This window comes from Rhipicephalus microplus, chromosome 6 (genome assembly GCF_043290135.1).
Source record: "Rhipicephalus microplus isolate Deutch F79 chromosome 6, USDA_Rmic, whole genome shotgun sequence".
NCBI lineage: Eukaryota > Metazoa > Arthropoda > Arachnida > Ixodida > Ixodidae > Rhipicephalus > Rhipicephalus microplus.
The window spans coordinates 49723192-49740095 of NC_134705.1; positions in this window are offsets into that span (position 1 = coordinate 49723192).

The following is a 16904-nucleotide window of genomic DNA, read 5'->3' on the forward strand; positions in this document are numbered from 1 at the left end:
TATGTATTTCTGATGTACTTATTTTCATTCTCGCTTAGGATGTAGGTGTATTTTTTTTAAACGGCAAAAAAATGCCACGTCTGCGCAGAGTGTGCAGCCTAGCCACAGCTAAAGCTGAAAGAGCGGTCTTTCACAGCCTTTTTTAAACACCATTTGCCTAACAACTACAAGTCCAATTTTAGGGTACCCTCTACGCTATTCATCACCCTGATTTTCGGTAGCTGGGCGGAATTCGAATCACCTCCCTAAATACGTGGCGCGCAGGCAAGCTGGAAGATCGGCCGTGAACAAGATAGTTTTTATGAAAGGCTTCTTTAATAAAAGGGTAGAATTGGTCTATTCGTGAGAAAGAAAAAAAGATGAAACAAGATATGAAGGAATTTGTTAGTGGAATAATAAACTGTATTCGAATGCAATCAATCAGCGCATTTGAATTGAAACTGAATTGGGAAAACTAATAAAAATTCTAGCGAAGATTCATGCCAAAACTTGAACCTTTTTGAATCTTTTATGAACTACTGCAATGCGTTAGCAATCTTCCCATCACTGTGGCCAAGAAAAAAAGTCCCAAAGAAAAGCACATTTCGCGCAATGAATTCTATTTTCAGAAGGCGGAAAACTGCACCTAAAGCGTTTTTTAGTAAGTCAGAGTATGTATTACAGAAAATGAGGTAATATTCGCGCGTTTCATTTGCTCCACGAAAAGAACAATGACGGCTGTCTGCCAGACCACCTCTGTGTGAATAAAAACTTAGCTGTGGAGTCTTAGCGCACAGTCTAGTGATGCCGACTTCCATTTCCCGAGTTTGCCATACTTTACTATTCCAATGGTAGATGAAATGCTTGAATTCTCTTGTGGCCGTTAGTGGAAGTGTAGAAAATTCATCCAACATTCCCTCTGCAATTTTTCGCCATTCTTCAGGGGAGCGTATTGCTCCGTACACGCCTGGGAAAAATTTTGTAAATTTTTTATGCTGTGTTTGACGACGAAGAAGCTTTTGTAATGGGTTGGAGCATTCAACAACTCAGTCGTTGCTATTCACGTTGTGTGACGCCTGGTTGTTGATTGGGGTTCTAAAACAGTTTATTGCTTTTATTAACTCAATTCACTGCTTTGTTGTTTATCATGAGCATTTGTGTTTAAGAGCAATCAACGCGTGACTTCGAGTACACTCGTGAAGCGCAAGTAGAATATTCCGACACTTTTTCAAGAAACCTTGTCGTTGAGCCACAAAAGCTCATCAGCAACGGCTGATAAAAAAATTCTCCCGACAAATATGCGTACACTTCCAAACACGCGTCTTTTCCGGCAAAATACCACAAACATAGCGTACATTGGAAATACGGGTGCGCCAGCTTGATTGGGCATGCTTTGCTCACCGCATTTATTTTACCATACTTTTGCAACCTGTGCCTTGTGTCGAGAATTTGGCCTACGCTACACTTCATATGGCTCACTGTGAAGTTGAATCTGCCGCATAGATTAGGCATCAGCTCTGTTATTCCTTCCGGAAGCTGTTTCCATAATAAATATCATATCGTAGTACAAATAAACAGCGTCGCTATCCATGATGGCATTGATACGCAGAAATTCAAGCCCGCAAAACAGTCTGCCTATATGTTCGTTCGCTGAATACCCTGAAAGTGTGGACGCCACAAGGTTGTTTCACTTCGGGAGAAAGCTTACTTGCAGAGCATTCCTTGAACCTATGTGCTCAACTTAATAACGTTGATACGCAGTCATAGCAGGCGAGAGAAACGGCTGAGCGAATTCTTCGCGCAGTTTTTTACTTCTAGTACAATAAACTTTTTCACACTTGATGAATATATGCATATTTCCAATCGCATGCATTCATGGAAATATATATGTCTGAAAGATAACTAAGAAGGGAAAACCCTTTCGCGGTTGGTTAAAAATGCGAGGGATATGGTAGCGTTTTCTTTTCTTTTTCGTTAGAAGTGAACCGCATGAAAGTGCCTTGATGTTTTTGCTGTTTTGAAGTACAGTAATGACAGTAAATGTAATGTGCTAACAGAGTAATAGCAAAGTAAATTATTTCTACTGGAAACATAATTTCTCAAGTTGTGAAGAAGACTGCCACCAATAATAAATTTCCTGCTTGGGAACGGACTACGCATATTATTGTCAGGAATTTTTATTTTAATAGTGAATGTGGTGATATCGTAACAAAGAAAGAACGGACAAATGCAGGTCAAAGAAGATGATTTGCACCAGTAGCGTTCCACTGCAAATGGGTATGCAAAGTTACCGTTTTATCGATTCTGTTATCTTCAGTTTCGAGTGCCTGGTTCCTCAAACAAAATTTGAAGTTTAACAAAGTGACAAATTCGACAAGCTCAAAAATACGAAAAAAACATAATGACAAAATCTGGCTATAAACTAATAAAGCCAGCTAGAAATGATTTCATATTTCACATACAGGTTTCGCTCAGAGAGATGCCTTTAGTTGTTATGACCTGCTGGATGGGTTTTTTAACATGGCATCACTTCAAGGTTCATTCGAGGGAATTAACAAGCCCCCATTTGCATATATTACCACATTCACTGAAGAAAGCAATCGATTTGTTGGCATGAAAGCGCATCCAATAGAGATACAGCCAGTGGTTACGCGTGTCACTTCATCGATTTTCATAGTGCTTTACGACTCAAAGTGTTACCGCCCAGTTTTCTTGGTTTTCAGGAACTTGCAGGCATACCAATAATGATTTTGCTTCTCTCCTACCGTCTTTTAAGTAATGCTGAAGCGTTGCTGTTTTATAAACGATTTAAGATTTCGCGAAATACGGAATACTTGATCAAGAATGGTAGCAAATCACTTCGCCATCTGTTTTGTAACGCACCATGTGCTTCGAAACAAGAATAGCGAGGATAGTGGGGTGTAATGTTACTTCTACAAGTAAAGAATATTTAGGAAGTCTAACGAACTGTACGGGTGCAGGGCGAAATTACGCCTTTGTATACTTTATAGCAGATATGGGCATTTACAGCATTGGGCAGCGAGGCCAGTGTAGCTAACGCTACAAAAAGTGGAAGATGCAACCTGCTGCATGAGCACTTTTGACACAGCTGCGCGAGAAGCAACGCCAACTTCGTCTCTCTCTCGAACGACGACAAGGAGGGAGAATTACAACTGAAAGAAGAACAGCTGAAGATTTTCAAGCATATAGCTTCAATGGACGCGAAGTTGCTCTCCGTGCTGGGGGAAATTGCGAAAAATAAAAATAAAAACGACATCGATGGTGATTTCATGCACATTTTATTGTGTACGAAAGAGAACAGCTTGTCGCAGCATGCAATCATTAAGCGGTAATGTAAATAGGCGGTTGCAATGAAGAGCTAGATCTAGCTAGAGCTAGATCTAGTTCTTCTAGACCTAGCTCTCTCGTGTCCCGTCTCTCGTGATCTAGCTCAGACTATATCTAGATCTAATATACTGAGCAGAACCTGCGCCAGCCTAGATCTAATATACTGAGCAGAACCTGCGCCAGCCTAGATCTAGATCTAGTCTGAGCTAGATCACGAGAGACGGGACACTTGTATAGAGAAAAATTGTTTGAATGCAGTTCTTGTTTTCTCGCCTTTGTTTGTGCTGGCTGGTGTGCTGAGGCACAGCCTCCTAGATTTACCTTGCCTGCTTGTTTATCGGCGGTCACTTGGGAAGCGGCCGTTGTCAGAACTGCGGTGGTGGCGCCACTTGAGTAGGGCTGTCTTCAAATGAGTTTTTACATATTTGGTGCTTATACGCAACAAAAATACCGCGAAAAAGTATTTGAAGGGCGTGAACGTAATTATAAATGATTATGATTAACCCTACGTAAGTGACGCCGCCCTAGATGACGGGCGTTTCGCGCTCATTCAACATGCAACCCCTTCAGAACAAGGCATAGCCTCTAAAATTAGCAAACGCCAAAGTTGCTGATCTCAAAGGCCAAGTACAAAAACCCTTACCCTACTACGTAGGTGGCACCGCCATAGATGATGGGCGTTTCGCACTCATCCGGCAGGCAAGAAAAATATAGGAGGCTATGGTTGTAGGAAGGCTGCACATAAAGAGAGGCAAGTTGTTAAACTTCCGGTTCCCATGGATGCTGAACACAGTTCTGGAAATTCCCGCAGATGTGCAAAACTCATGAAGCCCTTATCGCACGCTTCGAGTTTGGCAGGCGAGACTTCATTCTTTTTGCTACGAAGCACAAACGAGCTTTTAACTTGCCAAAAGCATTCTCTACAATGTTCCTTCTTCTAGACAGGTTGCAGTTGAACACCCGTTTTGATGTTTCGTCTTGAGGATTTGCGTATGGCTTCATAAGGTTTGTGGTCAAGGTAAACGATTGATCACACAGTATCTTAGGAGCAACGCGGGCACCTGCAATCATGGCCTGAGGAAACTTGAAGTGTGCAGACTCCACCACCTTTTTTAGCTCCGAGGTTGAATAAACACCTGCGTCATGACACTTCCCAACTTTCCAGCTAAGATATATCTGAACCTATATCTGTGGTCCACTAGCGCTTGAAGTATCGTGCTGTATCTGCATGGGGAAAAACATAATTTCAATAATCCTTCACAATTGCAAGAACACTTTATACCAATATATTTCTCTTAAGTGTAATGTAAAGTTTACTTTTGACCTCATAACACAAAGTGCACACAGCATAGATCAAAATATAAAACATACCACATTCACACAAAAAGTGGTTAGTAATAGCATAGACAAGACTAATGCTTGAAAAATTCGTGAGGACGACAAAAATTATAAAACACGTTCTTCGAAAAACACTATTATGGTGTTCTTCTGCAATGACGTCTACGTTAGATCCCTTTTAGAGACAACAATTTACTATCACGCCAAAAATTTAAAAGAGCCCTACCATCCCTTGCAGTTGTAGTAGTCGGTAGCGTGTTTCTTCGGTGGCTATACAAGAAAATGGCAACCATCGCGGGCTCCCACAGCTTGGGAAAATCCGGTCACAGCGAAGGATTGTCTAACGTCGTCGGCCATGTCTTCGAACCACGCCATGCAAATACACTGACTTTCCAGCTGCTCCATGACGGCTGTGGTAAACTGAATGTGTTGCCGCCACAACACATTCACCAGTGAGCGGCCTGCACCAAATAGGTGCGCGATCGTCCTGTCTTCAGCAGAAGTGCACAGGCGGTAGATATATATAGACCAACGGCAATTCTTTTCTCAGCCGAGATACCCATGCGCATTTCTGTGCTCAAGTGGCTGAGATAACATTCCAGCGACTCCACAAGGTATCTAAATGTACTTGGATTGACGCGCAATCCCTGCTTGACGTGGAATTCAGTCAAATGAGGCAACCTGTCTTTCAACCAGCGTTTGTTCTGTTGGAAGCTTCACACTGGGGCACATACGGAGGGTGCACTGTCAGCCAAGGCGGCGGCTATGGTGATTGAGTTGACGAGTAGCTGTTTTCTTATTGATATTGTAGCGGAAGCTGCTCAGCACCACCGCATTCTTTTCTATCCCGTCTGCAGCCGGCCGTCGACAGCGCGCCTACTCGCGGCGCCAGTGCCTCCTCCTCCGTGTTCGGGGAACAACGTGTTGTCGGGGCCGGCTCCGGGGATTAGCACCGGCGGCATGCTACGTCTGCTCACTCGGGGGCCTCCCTTTTTCTCTTTCTCGTAGAAGAACGCGGGGGTGCCTCCTTCTCTCCCTCGTCGAGGGGAACTCTCGTCACTCGCACGGAGTGGAAATAAACAGTCTTGCCCTGCAACTCCAAACCAGCTTTACGTCTCCTTTCTCGCTGCCTCCGGCAGCCGACATTCCCGGCCGCTACAAAATTGGTGACCCGAACGCTTCAACGAACATGCCGCGATGAGCTCCGACGACAACACTGCTGCCTCCAAGCCTGCGGTCATCGCCACAGAACTGAAGCTACCAAATTTTTGGCCGAAAAATCCAAGAGTTGGTTCAGCCAAGTGGAGGCCCGTTTTCAGCTCCGGCACATCATCTCGCAGTCGACAAAATACCTTCACGTCGTCGCAGCCCTGCCCCCCGAAATCGCCGACGCTATTGACGACATTTTGGTTTCACCCCCCGCGCAAGAAGAATATGACACCCTCAAAAAGACGGTGCTGAACCGTCTCGAGGCGCCTGAAGAAAGCAGACTGCAGCAGCTCTTGTGTCGCGAAGAGCTGGGCGACCAACAACCTTCCCAACTGCTGCACCGTATGCGGCAACTACTCGGTGTGCACGCGCGTCAGGGCGGCCAGCTCCCACTTCTTCGTGAACATTTCCTGCAACGGCTCCCCCAGTGGGTGCGCGTGGTTCTCGCGGGTTCAAATGAGACGTTCCTTGATCGACTAGCGCAACTTGCCGATCGCATCACGGAATACTCAACTCCAACCTTTGCGCCCATAGCTGCTGCAAGAACACATGAGCAACCAGATCGACTGTCGCGCCTTGAGGAGAAACTGCAACACCTTACCGAGACCATGCAGAAACTTGTGCTATCTGGCGCTCCCTAACAGGACGAGCAACGACGCAACCGATCCCCTTCAAGACACCCAAGCTCTTCCCAGAGAAGCCATGCACGAGATACACAGGACGGAGTTTGCTGGTACCACCATCGTTTCGGCACGGGTGCTAGCCGCTGCACTCAACCTTGCTCGTTTCCGGGAAACGCTCCGGCCAGTCGTTAACGGCGGCTTACGACATCGGCTCTCCACCCAGCCGCCTGTTTTTCGTAGACGACCGCGTAAGCAACTCGCGCCTGCTAGTCGACACGGGAGCCGAAATCTCTATTGTCCCGGCAACCCCCGAGGATCGCCAACGTAGCAAGAACACATCGTCGCTGCAGGCAGTGAACAACACTGCCATCGCTACGTACGGCTTCCGCTCGCTGACAATAGACGTCGGACTCAGGCGCCTGTTTCGCTGGGTCTTCGTGGTGGCGGATGTTAATTTCGCCATACTCGGAGCAGATTTTCTCAGCCACTTCAACCAGGATGTGAGCGTACGTGACCGTTGCCTCAAGGATAACAACACATCCCTCAAAGTACGTGGTTTGGAGTCAAACATCTGCTCATCTGGCATCTGCGCCTTCCAGCCAGTATCAGCCTACCACCACGTCCTGGCCGAATTCCCCTCGCTCACCAAGCCCCGCAACACGGAACAGCCGGTGAAACATAACGTGACTCACAACATCGTAACCACCGGGCCGCCAGTCACCGCCCGGCCGCGACGCTTCTCCAGCAAAAGGCTTCAAGCTGCACGCAGGGAGTTCGAGCATATGCTGCAGCTGGGAATTGTTCGCCCTTCGTCTAGCAACCATTCATCGCCGCTACACATGATGCCTAAGGACGACGATTGGCGCCCGTGTGGTGATTACAGAGCCTTGAACGCATCGACAACGCGGGACCAGTATCCTCTGCCACACATTCACGATTTCAGCGCGCGGCTGGCAGGCACGAAAATATACAGCAAGACCGACCTCGTAGCGGCATACCACTAAATCCCCGTCGAACCGCTGGACATACCAAAAACAGCCATAACAACTCCGTTCGGCCTGTTTCAGTTTTTCCGCATGCCCTACGGCTTAAAAAATGCCGCACAGACCTTTCAAAGGTTCATGGATGAGGTCACCCGGGGTCTTCTTTTTATCTTTGTCTACCTGGATGACATTTTGGTGGCCAGCAGAACGCCTGCGGAGCACGAAGAGCACCTCCGCCAGCTCTTTCAGCGTCTGGATGAGCACGGTCTGGTGTTGAAACCTCAAAAGTGCGTGTTTGGAGTAGAGGCGCTCTACTTCCTCGACCACCACATCACTGCTGAAGGCATTATGCCATTGGAATCGAGGGTGGAATCCGTCAAGAAGTTTCCAGCTCCAACATCTTTTCGCAAGCTGAGGGAGTTCCTCGGGCTCTTAAGCTTCCACCGGCGGTTCATTCCGTCTTGTGCTCGAGTGCTCCAGCCATTGACCAACCTGCTGCGCGGAGATGACCAGAAGGCACCAGAAGTTTGTTGGTCTGACGAACACCAGAACGCTTTCCAGAAAGCTAAGGACGAGCTAGCCGCGGCTACCCTCCTCATTCATCCACGGCCTGAAGCTCCTACACGCCTCATGGTGGACGCTTCCTCCACATCGGTTGGAGCAGTGCTGCAGCAACAGGAGGGCGCCCAGTGGAAGCCACTGGGCTTCTTTTCGAAACGTCTGAAGCCTGCAGAAGCACGGTACAGCACTTTTGGAAGGGAGATGCTCGCAATCTATTGTTCCATTAAGCATTTCCGCTACTTCCTCGAAGGCCGTGAGTTCTACATCTTGACAGACCACAAGCCCCTCACCTACGTATTCAACAACAACAGTTCCTCCTACTCAGAACGAGAGATCCGTCAGCTCTCATTCATCTCCGAATTTTCTACAGACATCCGCCACGTTCCCGGGGTCGAAAACGAAGCAGCTGACGCCTTGTCTCGCGTCAACGCTTCTGGCACAGACGTCCTGGACTTCGAAGCTATGGCCGCAGCTCAGCGGGACGACCACGAGTTGACAAGACTGAAGGGAGGGGGATCTTCACTCGTGCTCTCGGACTTCCCTACGTCCAGAGCACGATAACCTGCGATACCTCCTAAGCAGCACCACGACCTTTCGTCCCACTGAACTTTCGCCGAGTGGTATTCAACTCTTTCCACTCCATCAGCCACCCAGGTGTCCGCACCACCCAGCGGCTGATAACGCAACGCTTCGTTTGGCCCGGAGTCAACGCGGACGTGCGACGATGGGCTCGGACATGTGAAACGTGTCAGCAAGTGAAAGTTACTCGCCACAATCGGGCTGCACTACAGGAATTTCGGACTCCTGAGTCGCGGTTTGACCACGTTCACCTCGACCTCGCGGGACCACTACCGCCCTGCCAAGGATTTAGGTACCTGCTCACATGCATCGACAGGTACGGCCGGTGGCCCGAAGCTATACCAATTGCGGACATATCAGCTGAGACCGTCGCGCAGGCCTTCATTCAAACATGGGTGTCCCGCTTTGGCTGCCCCGCCCGCATAACAACTGACCGGGGACGGCAATTCCAGAGCAATCTCTTTTCCGCACTTTCAACGCTCCTCGGAACGAAGCTGCAGCATACAACCGCCTACGACCCCACCAGCAACGGAATGGTTGAGCGCTTCCACCGGCAACTCAAAGCCGCACTGGCAGCGAAACTCGACCGCCAGCACTGGGTTGAGAAGCTCCCGCTCGTTCTTCTTGGCCTACGCTCAACGGTGAAGAAAGACCTCGGCTTCAGCGCAGCGGAAATGGTCTACGGCTCAACAGTGCGCCTCCCGGGAGAATTCTTCTCCGACCAGACACCTTCCACCCCAACAGCCTCCAATCACATCAAGAAGCTGCGCGCATGGCTCGCGCAACTCAGGCCAACAGCACCTCGCATCGCCCGCAACAGGAAAGGTTTCACTTTTCCTGACATGGACTCTGCTACCCATGTGTTCGTGCGACACGACGCAACGAAGCCGCCCCTTACTCCGCCGTACGATGTCCCATTCAAAGTTTTGGGACGTACGAACAAAACCATCGCAATCGACGTGCGCGGGAAACGAGAAGTCGTCGCCGTTGACCGCGCGAAGCCTGCTCATATTGAGGTTTCCATTCAAGCAGCCTCTCACGTACGATTTCAGTGCTAACCATTGGACTGTGACCTTTCACTATTCAGCCCGTAACTGCTGTCCTTTTTTAAAAGCTCCGCAATCTAGGGAAGAGCCTTTGTAGCGGAAGCTGCTCAGCACCACCGCATTCTTTTCTATCCCGTCTGCAGCCGGCCGTCGACAGCGCGCCTACTCGCGGCGCCAGCGCCTCCTCCTCCGTGTTCGGGGAACAACGTGTTGTCGGGGCCAGCTCCGGGGATTAGCACCGGCGGCATGCTACGTCTGCTCGCTCGGGGGCCCCCCTTTTCCTCTTTCTTGTAGAAGAACGCGGATGTGCCTCCTTCTCTCCCTCGTCGAGGGGAACTCTCGTCACTCACACGGAGTGGAAATAAACAGTCTTGCCCTGCAACTCCAAACCAGCTTCACGTCTTCTTTCTCGCTGCCTCCGGCAGCCGACATTCCCGGCCGCTACAATATGTTATGTAAAGCGATGTTGGCGCTCTAGTATGGCGCCGGTTACTCCTCAGCCCTTGAGTGAAAGCTGTACGCGTGTCGTAAAAGAAAACGTACGAACCCAGTGCATGGAAAACAGAACACTCGAGCACATATATGCAAAATCACATACGCACATATCACTACACAATAATAAGGAAATGTTCAAAAGTCATAATGTCCCTCCTTAATATTTGAACCAACCAACCTTAAACAGCAGAGCACACGTCTGGTCCTCATGAAGATGTATTCGCTAGTTTGTACAAAGCAATCGACACGTCATTCACTTCAGGACACACATATGATGGGTGTCATATGATACTGCACATAGTAAGTACATGTGTTATACAAATGGAAGTACGTTAGTGCTTAGTACTTTTCAGCAATTCCGCTGTCTTGTAAGAAACATGTTACTGCTTTTAAAGCGTGAGTCTGTAAAACTCCAGTTGGCCACGGGCCCAGAAGTTTCTTCATGCTAAACGGTCTGCGGTCTAATGCCAACAGTTTCCATTTGAGACGGCGTCTCGGCATGTCATGGTGTGGACAGTCTATGAGAAGGTGATAGGTCTTCATCTATAAATCCACATTCGCATTCGGGAGTTTCAGCTCTGACTATTCGGCGCAAAAATGTTTTGTGTATGTGGTGCCTAGCCTCAACCAGTGAATAAGAGGTTCCATACTTCTGTGTTATGGTAACGTCATTTTGAATTCAATGAATGGATCGATGTGGTATAGATCACAGCTCTTTGTACCTTGGACAAGCCAAGCAATTTTGCTCATTCTGGAATTTGTAGTCGTCCGCAATATATCTAGAAATTTTTTACTCCTCTGTCAATTGCATTCTATAGCATGATGTACGCATGACAGCGCCTCATTCGCAAGCGAATGAGTGCGCAGCATCACGTTCCAAATGCCCGTCACCATTACGCGTGCCTACCTGACCGGAGTTCACCATTTCTGTTTTTGATTCAATATGGCACTGTATTGACGCGGCTCGTCATGACTGATGATGGTACGCGGTTGTGACATTTATTTCATTTCCGTCCAACGTTTATTCTAAATTGCGTTCACCTTCTCAATATGTAATTAACCAGCAGGTAATTTAAAAAATCAACAATAGTATGTTTCCCTATCAATGAAGCAATGGCCACTGCCATAAATTCCAAAGTGCGCTTCGCTTTCTCGTGAAGCAGCGCACCGCCGAAATGACACTTTGTGAGCGTAAGTAATGTTGCTTAAAGTACACTCCAGTTGCCACGTGTGACGGGGGTATATATAAAACTGTAGTTTTAGGTCACTCACTCAGGCACTCTTATTTAAGTCTTGAGGATCTCGACTTGTCATGGTACAAGCACATCGCTTATGTAGGATAACCACACATAACCTTGGTTATTTATGGCTAACACTTGAACGCACACTGCGGCACACTAAAATATTATTGCAGAAATACCTGAAATGGTGAGTGTTGTAGTAGGCATGCTCATGTTATTCCATGTGAAGAACTGGAAGTCTTTCGCGCGAGTGAATAACACCGGGTTCAAAATATCGGTAATAGCGAAAATATGAAAAATCAATATGAACCATAGCGATAGCGAAAGGAAACGTTCTCAAGCCATTCCACGAGTCATCACTGCACGTCGCGATCATCTCTCTAGGAACGCAGAGTTCCATGCTTCGCCGGGATTAACGCCTCAGCGATTCGTTCTGATGACTCTGCGCAGTAAAACGGTGCTTCCACTTTCTCGTCTCGGCCAGCCTCTTTTGTTCCGCTCAGCGGGTCGGGAATGCAATTTGTCATCCACGGACCCATTGAAGCTGAGAAGGTCCCAGCACCAGTGCCGGTGCAATTACGCCTTTGTCTCTTCGATGCTGGTGCTTCGGCTCGGAATACAGCAATGTATTTGTCGTAGGAACACGCAAAGCTGTGCTTCTGTTGCGCTAGTTCACAGCTGTAGGTTAACACGTCCTGATTCATATTAAATGACCAAAAAAGTGTATTGTAGCTACGCAAAATTCAAAGACTACTGGCAGATGGAAGTCTGATTTAGAATGCAACACGCAAGCCTTGAGAACATTGCTGAGTGTTTTTTTTTGCAGTAGTTGAAAAAGAATTTACAATAAAAGGGGCTAGTAGGGTTGACTACATAGTGAATCGTTTGCGCGTGCAACACGAAGGCTCAAATGAAAGGTTCAAAGGACCAACGCAGACTATCACCAGACATTTAATGAATAAAAAACATCACACATACTTTTTACAGTACCTCATAATCACGGCGCAAGAGAGGAATGGAAAAGTGTGTTGTTTGGGATAAAAATAATGAAAACAAGAGAAACTTTGCGCTATGACATCCTGTTTAGCATGTCAATTTTGTCGTCATTCAGTGCTACGGATTCGCTGCTGACACTCATGCCTTAAAGTCTAGAGATATGTCTTTGTATGACGTGCGCAAAAGTTACATTATGCAAAGTTTCGCTGAACAAGCTCATTGTACATGAATACTTGCATCATTCTGATTTTGTTAGCACTCTTAAAGGGAAGTTCCAGCTCCTGTATATATGCTGCAATATTGAAACGTCAGTTCGTTGCCGACGTCGTTGAAGAGATCCTGCGTCTGTCTGCCTGCCATTTCCGCCATGCCACACCATATCACCCGCAGACCAATGGTCTCGTAGAGCGCACGAACCGGACTCTCACGAACATGCTGTCTATTTATGTCGATTCTAAGCACAAAAACTGGGACGAAGTGCTACCTTACATCACGTACGCGTACAATACCGCGAAGCATGAGACTACAGGTTACTCTCCCTTTTACCTGCTGTACGCTCGCTCCCCACGATTTTGTCTCGACACTATACTTCCTTTTACACTAGACGTGGAAACCTCGACAGCCGAGATGCTCTGCCACGCAGAAGAAGCCCGTCGCATCGCACGCCTCCGAACCTTGTCATCCCAGCGGCGTTCTAAGAAACGTTACGACGCCTGCCATCGCTTCGTATCTTATAGTAAGGGCGATCTTGTGTGGTTATGGACACCAGTCCACAAACGTGGTTTGTGCCAGAAGTTCTTGGCTCACTATTCCGGTCCATTCGTCATTCTTGACCGCCTCAGCGACGTCACGTACGTAATCTCGAGCGTCACAAGCAATGGTCGCCGCTCTAGCAAAACACAACTCACGCACGTTGCGTGCCTTAAACCGTGCCACCATCAACCATCTGAGTGACTCGCACAGAAGGCATCGTCTGCGAACCGGGAAGTGAAACGCGCTAGCGAAGATTCGACGAAGAGGAGGAAGAGACTCGACTGGCTCGCGAGCGATGCTGTGGATCCTTCGCTGAGCTACACCTCTGCATTACCCATCTTGTGAATAAACGCGTTCCATCGTCACAATATGTTATACTCGAGAAAAATATCTTTATTTCTCGAAACAACACCTTGAAATAATAACCGCTCGCTGAGGCATTGAAAAGTGAAAATGCACCTGTTCTGCGAAATCAGTGGAAATAACACCACAGCAACAGGAATTGAGAAAAGAAGGATAATGGACAGGAGTACAACCCTAGGAGAAGTCGCTAGCTTCGCAGCCGGTCGGACAGTCGCCCCTCAGGAAGGTACCTAGTCAGCCACGAAACCCATGGTCATTGTTTAGTCTTAAATTTCAACAGTCGAAACTTGGCAATAAAAGTTGTTTCAAGAGCCTATTTTATTCGTATAAAAGCAATACAATTCTTACAGCAAGAGAAAAACGATAATAATGAATTGGGTGCTGTTTCATTGTACATGATGCACTCTTCAGGGAATAGCCGAATCCGATGACAAATTGTTGTATAAATACACTACTACGTGGTGGTTCTAAATATGAGTGGGATACGTAGACGGGAAAGCTACGACGCAAACCATGCGCTAAGACACGCCCTAATACGCTCTAGAACCGAAGCCTTCTTCCTGAGTTTGTATTCGCACGCGCAGCAATGTTTGTTTCTTGCCTCACATTTTCCACTTGTATTAGCAATGAGAGCACCTGACTTGGCCACAAGAATACCACACCTCGGCGGTCTTCATTTATTATTCGAGGTATTCTCAAGAAACAAGGCCGCAGCATCTATATTTTTCTGTTGCCCATTCACGTGAACGTTATTAGATAAAGAGGCGGAGAAGCCGAACACAACCAGGTGTGACATAAGCGTAAGTTGCATCAAGTGACATCTACAGTAAAATATTGCAAATCGAGCTTGGGTAAATTAAATTATCATTGATATGAAACTATCTTCTGACCTCGCAGTGCTTTAACGTCTGTGCATAAGGATATTTATGAATATATAAATAATTATTAGGCCGAACGCTTCATACATCTCATATCACCCATAGTGAAATGTCCCAAGAAGGAGGCCTTCCCTGAAAAACAGTTTGTCTTGCCTCATGGAGGTGGACTTTCCCGCATGCATTTGAGAGAATGATGCCGAGTCTTCTTCTTTCATGCTCCTAAAGTACCGCTTTCTTCCATGACGTAACGTCCTTTCACCCGCCGGGCAACCGTGCTTTATCGCATACATCCCGTGTTGTCTCTCAGCTACCGACTAATGCGTGTAACCCGCGCCTCCATAACGACCCTCAGACAGATAATTCTTTAACGATAACCCAAACAGCCTCAAACAATACTTCGAATGGCCAAACCCATCCGCAGTGCCCACGAATATTGCTCAAGTTACAGTGTTAATACTTATGCGATTGTCAATTAAAAAGCAAATATTGCGCACATCTCAGGCACCATAATATCATCATCATCATCGTCATCAGCCAGACTACGTCCACTGCAGGACAAAGGCCTCTCCCATGTTCCGCCAGTTAACCCGGTCCTGTGTTTGCTGCTGCCAATATATTGTATGTGTCTTTATACTAGAGAAGGCATACATAAGTAATTCTAAAGACCATTACGTATATCACGCTGTGCGGACAATGCAACGCTATGCTCAAAAAGGCAGGTGTTTCCAATGGCTTGCTAAGGCGACACGGTGCTGCAACCTCCCGTCGCTTTGCGTTCTACACCTTATCACCTCCGAGATAGGCGCGCACGCCCTTCTTCGTTTTTCGAAGATAACTACGAGATAGCGTTCGTGCCGAACGCGTTGATTGATTGATTGATTGATTGATTGATTGATTGATTGATATGTGGGGTTTAACGTCCCAAAACCACTATATGCTTATGAGAGACGCCGTAGTGGAGGGCTCCGGAAATTTAGACCACCTGGGGTTCTTTAACGTGCACCCAAATATGAGCACACGGGCCTACAACATTTCGGCCTCCATTGGAAATGCAGCTGCCGCAGCCGGGATTCGAACCCGCGCCTTGCGAGTCAGCAGCCGAGTACCTTAGCCACTAGACCACCGCGGCGGGGCTCGTGCCGAACGCGTCTCGTTGCGCTCGTTCGCCTTGGCTGCACGAATCGAGACACTCTAACGCAATTCCTTTAGAATACGATTCACCCATTTGTTCGCGCAGAACATAAAATAAACGTTTTGTTCACTCGCTCCAGACACAAGACTACCATATTTCGACGACATTCGCAACGAAACATGCAGCCACGGGTCCATTTTTTTAGCTCATCATGCGTTGCCCCGAGATCTCTTTGCATTACTGAAGCAGTTCTGTTATACCAACGGAACAGTGCCATGAACACTCTTTCAGAAGCACTTTGACTTGGGCGAGTTGGCACATAATTGGCACTTTAGACAAAGACAAATGCACTTTAGACAAAGACAAATGGAGACATGCAGAACATAGAGGAGCGCTCGTATGTGTTCTGTTTGTCTCCATTTGTCTTCGTCTACATTGCGCTGAAGCCTATCCAATTAAGTGCCATGAAGTTTGTAACGCTGCGAAGGCATCATTTTTTGCAGCAAAACACCAACTTTAGAGGCAATGCAGTTTACGAATTCTCTTCATCTTATCGCAGCGCACAATGCACATGTGGCGAAACGTGGAGGTATTGTTGCAAAGTGTGATTACATGACGAAGATATATCAGTGCTGAAGCAAGGAACGAAATGAAGCGTTCTTGCATATTTGTCATTCGTCGAGCATGTGTGTGGTATGACTCAGACAGTACCTGAAATTCGTTATCGGAGAAAAAGTTTGGCTGACCTCTAATTATTTTTTATTGTAGTACAATGTCCGTCGAAAGAAAGAGCTGTGAAGCGTCATTAGGCCTTTCTGCCATTGTCATTGATTCTAGCATGGTTTTATGGCTGATCATGGCTGATTAGGTCCCCGTTGTATATGCGCTGGTCCGACGGCCACCGCAAGTTTTTCCGTAAAGAAGAGTCTCCGTCTCCACGCGTTGCACTCGAAATGTCGTCGAAAGTCGATAGTATTCTGTCTGGAGAGAGTGAATAAAGCGTTTATTTGATACTCTGCACAAGAAAATCGATTAATGGGATTCTGGAGGTGCTGCACGAAATATTAGAATCATCAAGCAGTAATCTTGAAAAACTAAATTGTCTATGAAGCACACGGTGTGCGCGCGCCATCTCAGAGACTATAATTTGCGGAATGCATATATCCGCATATAACGAATTGGGTAATATGTCATGACAAATTACGAAGGTCATTCGTTCACGTGGTCCACTGGTGCGAACAACATAATCATGACAAGCGTCTCATTTGGGAATATGACTATATACCAGGCTCACGGTGTGCTCACAGCCCTTTTGTTAGCTTCAGGCATACCAAATTTCATATTATGGTGTGTGAATTGGTGTCCAAGATAAATCACAAG